This window comes from Schistocerca serialis, chromosome 8, assembly GCF_023864345.2.
Source record: "Schistocerca serialis cubense isolate TAMUIC-IGC-003099 chromosome 8, iqSchSeri2.2, whole genome shotgun sequence".
Lineage (NCBI taxonomy): Eukaryota > Metazoa > Arthropoda > Insecta > Orthoptera > Acrididae > Schistocerca > Schistocerca serialis.
This window is the reverse complement of record NC_064645.1, coordinates 252,298,669-252,305,673: the sequence shown is the minus strand read 5'-3', so window position 1 is coordinate 252,305,673 and position 7,005 is coordinate 252,298,669.

Here is a 7,005-nt window from a genome sequence, read left to right as displayed (position 1 = left end):
TGGTCAGAAAGTTCTCATTAAAGCTCATTCATTGTCACATAAGAAGAAACACTTGAGTCACAAATTCTTTCTAGTTTACAATGGACCTTACAGAATCTGACGTATACCACATGATAATTGCGTTGAAGTTGAAACTTGCGTACTAGAAAGAGTAAAGGTTTACACTAAATTTCTCATGTAAAACCGTTTATTGAAAGATAATCTGTTTTTTAACTTAGTCTTTGCCATAAAACTTTTCACTTCACGCTACTAGTACAATTTGTCACACTGAGAAACTGTTAACATGCAACAATGTTTTGAAGTTTACTATCCAGCCTAGAACCTAGGGAACATTTTTAAGCAGAAATTACGAATGCATTGTTATAGTGAACAGACGACACATTGTTGTTATTTGTACATTCTTGCTTGTTAGTTGCACGATTACGTAACGACTATAAGGCTTACATACTTAGAACATATACTGGCACTGCTAATGAGATTTTAATGTAACATTTTGGTTTACTTGAAAATACATTCTGGATTTAAACTACTTTCTGTGAGATACCAGATGACACAGTGGTTAGTTTATGTGACAGCTACACGATTTTATCACGACGCTACTAATGAGTGACCATTTACAATGTTGCTTTTGCGGTGTTTCTGTTTTATATCTGCACAGTTTTTCTGGATTCTTCTGGAAAGTAAAAAATGTTTTAGTAGTAACTTTTGTGGTATAGTTACAATGAGAAGCGTTTTTCGTCGTACAACAGTACGTTACATTATAGTACTTTCTTGATCACGGTAAGGTACGTAATAACTACGATATCTATACGCAAAGCATTTCACTTTCGTTTATGATGCGGTAAGTACGTTGATTTCAGCAGAACTTTGCTTACAGAGGACGATAACTACGACACTTCCACAGAGATTATCTTACAACAAGACGCACAGTTTAGCGCTACAGTACCACGTATTTGAGTGATTAATTTTGTACTTAAAACATTTATTTTTTAAAGATTTTTGAAGTACAAAGAAAGTTTTCCCTGATACATTTCATTCCATTGCTGTAATCTGTAACACCTGAGGGTATAATTACATTAATCTTCAGGGGGGTACACGCTTACTTTGTGTACCATGTGTTTGGCAAACACAAGGAGCCCTAGCTAATATGGTATTTGCTTATACAACTTTACGCATCGGTACCATATTTCTGTAACACAGAATTACACAGATATCTGATTATTTGACAGAAAAACAAACATTCTTTTTCCTACGTCAGTGACACATGTTTACACAATTACACAGTTGGATAACTTCACACTTATGAAATTGTATTTTGTCTGTAGTTTGTGAACTGTTCATATTTTTTCGGAACCACTGTGATACTATGAGAGCTTTGAATGATGTATTTGGTATGAGATCATGATTTTTAAAGTACGTTTGAGGTTGATGACACTATTGAAATGAGCAGAGAATTTTTTTTAGATTTTGAAATTATTGGAGGAAGCTACGACGATTTTGAGAATTGACTGAGATGTTATGATATTATTACGATGACGATATGTATTATGCTGTTGAGGTATGTTTATGATCAATAAGATGATGCTACCGTATATGAGGAATTTGATTATTCTATGTATTTCTTATGATGAAATATTGAAGAAGTGTCGACGAATATGTATATGTATAATAAGGTAAGGAATAATGAGTAGTGGGTAGGGACTCTGGTTTGTGGAGAAGGATGTTGGAAACCAAGAATCGTACTATAGTATTATGAAATGTGTGTACATGTGTGAATGTATCACAATGCCACTGAAAATTTTTTGGACACTGTTATATTTATAGGATTTTGTTTCCACACATTTGTAACGCAAATTCTCAACCTTTGAAATTTTTTTATATGAGGCTGCCACTGTAGCAGAAACTGCTGTCGTAAATATTTTGGTAAGAAAGGTAAGTGACCTTGACGTAATGCGTTTTGGGCGCCCAGCTGAGAGATAGTCATCTGACAAAAGAAAGCCATTAGGTGGAGAAAAAAAAAAGAGGCCATTATCCTCGCTACTGACATTCCTTTGTAGAAAGCATCGCAAATACGACACGCTCATTACTTTGAAAGATACTTACATCTGCACACCTGATTATGACAAGCGTCATTCTACGAGAGTTGAGAGAATTTCTACTAACTTATGAAATGTCACGTAACTATTGAATGATATTTTTATGCTTCGCTTTAGATAGTTGCTTATTTCATTTGATATCTTGTTTCCAGCTGTGTTACAGCATCGGTTTTATAAAATAAAATTAACTGCATTTGCTAATATGAAAACTTTCTATCAACAGATCTATTAAATAATAATTTTATGATCCACATTCTTCGAAAAAGGAGCACTTGGAAAGGAAAGAACGATAAGAAGGGATTAATAACAGTTCCTGCATACATAATTTTCTTTTCAACTACTTGGTAATTTTTTTGGTAGACTTCTTGTGGTTCACCACTTTAATTACATAGACATTAAGATGTGAATAGACATTTCCCATATCTGCATCGTTGCTTTTACTGTAATATTTTTTCTGCTTGAGCTTTGTCATGTTTAGATATAAGTTATTGCATTTGCTGCTGCTGTTTGCCAGGCATAGTGCTACTACATTTCACTTTGTATTACTCTGTTAAGCTAGTTTTTCTACTGATTTAGTTTTCTTGTTTTCTGCTCATTGCCTTATATTAGTTGTAATATTGCTGCTTGCTTTGCCAATTTGCATTTTTTTTGTCATTGCTGTTTGTGTTAATTGTTTTGTGCTGCTGCATTGCCTCGTTCCTTAGTTTAGCATCTGAGCTCAGTAGATTTAAGTTAGTTTAAGATGGGGTGGGCTATATAAGAGAACGAGTTGTGATGAATTGGAAGAAATGCATTGAGAAGCTATAAGAAAATGGTTTGGCCAAAAAGTATTTTGAAAGAGAATATGAACAAAAAAAGTTGGGTTTAGGGACAACAGGTTTAGGTAGGATTTTCTTGGAAATAAATGTTTAGGTAAGATAATGGATAATAAATAATGAGGTAAGAAATATGTGAACATATAAATACAGAAAGCATGCTTGGATAGGATTTTTTTGGTGGAAACAAATGTTGAAATAAGACGAAAGATCTATGGAATGAAGTTTTGGGTTGGACTGCAGTACGAAATGTTGCCCTGAAAACGAACCCTTCTTTCCTTTTGTATTGTTCCGCTATGTGTTTAAGTATCCTTGTGTATTTGTCTTTTTCCTGTCTTTATGTGTTTAGCTAATAAGATTTATGTTGTAGAATTTTTCAAATACTATGTTATTTTCTTTGTAAAGATGTTTAGACATTATTTATTCTGTTCTGTGTGAAATTAATGTTTCGAAAACTATTCTCATTATTTTATATATTCACTTATGTCATAATTCCTGTAACATTGATGTATCTGTTTATTTCTATTGTTTTGTAAAGCCTGTACTACTACAAATTTATCTGTATTGTTATGTTCTTTAATAATGTATTTCGTACCATTGTTATTGTATTCTCATGTTATAAAATTGTAATTGACACCAGTTCATCAAATTTCTGATGGTCATACACTCCTGGAAATTGAAATAAGAACACCGTGAATTCATTGTCCCAGGAAGGGGAAACTTTATTGACACATTCCTGGGGTCAGATACATCACATGATCACACTGACAGTACCACAGGCACATAGACACAGGCAACAGAGCATGCACAATGTCGGCACTAGTACAGTGTATATCCACCTTTCGCAGCAATTCAGGCTGCTATTCTCCTATGGAGACGATCGTAGAGATGCTGGATGTAGTCCTGTGGAACGGCTTGCCATGCCATTTCCACCTGGCGCCTCAGTTGGACCAGCGTTCGTGCTGGACGTGCAGACCGCGTGAGACGACGCTTCATCCAGTCCCAAACATGCTCAATGGGGGACACATCCGGAGATCTTGCTGGCCAGGGTAGTTGACTTACACCTTCTAGAGCACGTTGGGTGGCACGGGATACATGCGGACGTGCATTGACCTGTTCGAACAGCAAGTTCCCTTGCCGGTCTAGGAATGGTAGAACGATGGGTTCGATGACGGTTTGGATGTACCGTGCACTATTCAGTGTCCCCTCGACGATCACCAGTGGTGTACGGCCAGTGTAGGAGATCGCTCCCCACACCATGATGCCGGGTGTTGGCCCTGTGTGCCTCGGTCGTATGCAGTCCTGACTGTGGCGCTCACCTGCATGGCGCCAAACACGCATACGACCATCATTGGCACCAAGGCAGAAGCGACTCTCATCGCTGAAGACGACACGTCTCCATTCGTCCCTCCATTCACGCCTGTCGCGACACCACTGGAGGCGGGCTGCACGATGTTGGGGCGTGAGCGGAAGACGGCCTAACGGTGTGCGGGACCGTAGCCCAGCTTCATGGAGACGGTTGCGAATGGTCCTCGCCGAGACCCCAGGAGCAACAGTGTCCCTAATTTGCTGGGAAGTGGCGGTGCGGTCCCCTACAGCACTGCGTAGGATCCTACGGTCTTGGCGTGCATCCGTGCGTCGCTGCGGTCTGGTTCCAGGTCGACGGGCACGTGCACCTTCCGCCGACCACTGGCGACAAAATCGATATTCTGTGGAGACCTCACGCCCCACGTGTTGAACAATTCGGCGGTACGTCCACCCGGTCTCCCGCATGCCCACTATACGCCCTCGCTCAAAGTCCGTCAACTGCACATACGGTTCACGTCCACGCTGTCGCGGCATGCTACCAGTGTTAAAGACTGCGATGGAGCTCCGTATGCCACGGTAAACTGGCTGACACTGACGGCGGCGGTGCACAAATGCTGCGCAGCTAGCGCCATTCGACGGCCAACACCGCAGTTCCTGGTGTGTCCGCTGTGCCGTGCGTGTGATTATTGCTTGTACAGCCCTCTCGCAGTGTCCGGAGCAAGTATGGTGGGTCTGACACACCGGTGTCAATGTGTTCTTTTTTCCATTTCCAGGAGTGTAGTATATTCAAAATATGTGAGAAGTTGGGACTGTTAGTGTTTGGACGTGTGTTAATAATTCAGCAAGGGACTGATTAACAGCATTGCTGGTTCTAAGAACAATTCCAAAAACTTTGTGAGTGCACAAGTGGTGGTTTATGGACTTGCTATATTGTCTGCAAGACTTCTAAGGACCATTCCAGAAACTTTGTGAGTGCACAAGTGGTGGTTTATGGACTTGCTGTATTGTCCGCAAGACTCTTCGATGGTGATTGTGCACCTGCACAGTCGCAGCAGATGGCTGCTGGCCATCTGTACAGTGACTACAGTGGGTCTACACCTTTGATGATCCATCAATAACATTATTTCTACAAGGATTGCAGTGGGTCTACACCTTTGGTGGCCCACCAATACCATACTATCTACCAAGACTGTAGTCGGTCTGCTCTGTGATGACCTACCTACCAATATTCTTCAAAACTTCGACTGACTCTGCTGTGGGTTTGCTCTGTTGTGGCCCATTACCTGCCTGCATGTCAAGAGTCAGCACTGTCTTTCCGTTAGATGGACAACACTAATTCTTCAAGATTGCATGGAAATCCACTACTCTTGTGTGCATTTTCTTTTACTGCTCAGACTTTGAGAAAAACACTGCTATTTTACTGTGATGAACGATCAGGACTATCTTTGTGGACTGTGACAAAATTTTAGCTTTTGACCAACAGTGTATCAATAAGTGTGTTCATATGATTTCTTTGTTATTGTAATTATGAAAAATGTTTTCAAATCTGTATTGGCCACTGCCCAAAACAATTTGTAAAATTTTTTGTGGGGAGCATGGGGGCTATGTAAGTAGGCTGTTTAGGTTCTTATATTGGTAACGCCACGTAGCGCTCTGTATGAAAACCACTGGCTGTGCTGTGTGCAGTCTGTGGCTTGTTTGCATTGTTGTCTGCCATTGTAGTATTGGGCAGCTGGATGTTAACAGCGCGTAGCGTTGCGCAGTTGGAGGCGAGCCGTCAGCAGTGGTGGGTGTGGGGAAGTGAGATGGCGGATTTTTGAGAATGGATAATCTGGAGGTGTGTCCATCAGAAACAGTACATTTGTAAGAATAGATGTCATGAACTGCTATATATATTATGACTATTAAGGTAAATATATTGTTTGTTCTCTATTAAAATCTTTCATTGCTAACTATGCCTATCAGTAGTTAGTGCCTTCCGTGGTTTGAATCTTTTATTTAGCTGGCAGTAGTGGCGCTCGCTGTATTGCAGTAGATCGAGTAACGAAGATTTTTGTAAGTGATTTGTGAAACGTATAGGTTAATTTAGTCAGGGCCATTCTCTTGTAGGGATTACTGAAAGTCATATTACGTTGCGCTAAAAAAATATTGTGTGTCAGTTTAAGCACAGTCATGTATAATTTTTCTAAGGGGACGTTTCAACATCAACATGATATCGACCTTTACCGCAATTGGTAAACGGTCTATTTTAGCACGGGTAATGTATCACGAAGCAAATACCGTCCGCACTGGCGGAATGTTACGTGATACTACGTACTTATACGTTTGTGACTATTACAGCACTATCTATCACAAAGTGAAAAAAGTGGTCCAAGTAAAACATTCATATTTCTTTGCGTACTACATGAATATGTAATAAAAAATGGGGGTTCCTATTTTAAAAAACGCAGTTGATGTCCGATTGACCTATGAAAGCGCCATCTAGCGGGCCAATCACAGCGCCACCTCTTTCCCCCTTCAAACTAGACGAGTTTAGTTCTTTGTAGTTTTTTCGTTTGATACTTATTTCGTGAGATATTAGCCCGCTCACTAGCAATGGACCACCCTGTATGTACGACCCAAGAGGCCTCGTTATCTTTATCAGGAAAGAGCCATAGACGACGAGGTCACTGCAGAAGCGTTACAACAGGTGACCTTCTTCGAAGGATTCCTCATACCAGTACCGAAGCCGGTAGGGGGGCAATCGGTTAGTGACTATGGGCCACTTGCAGTGTCTACTCCGACTG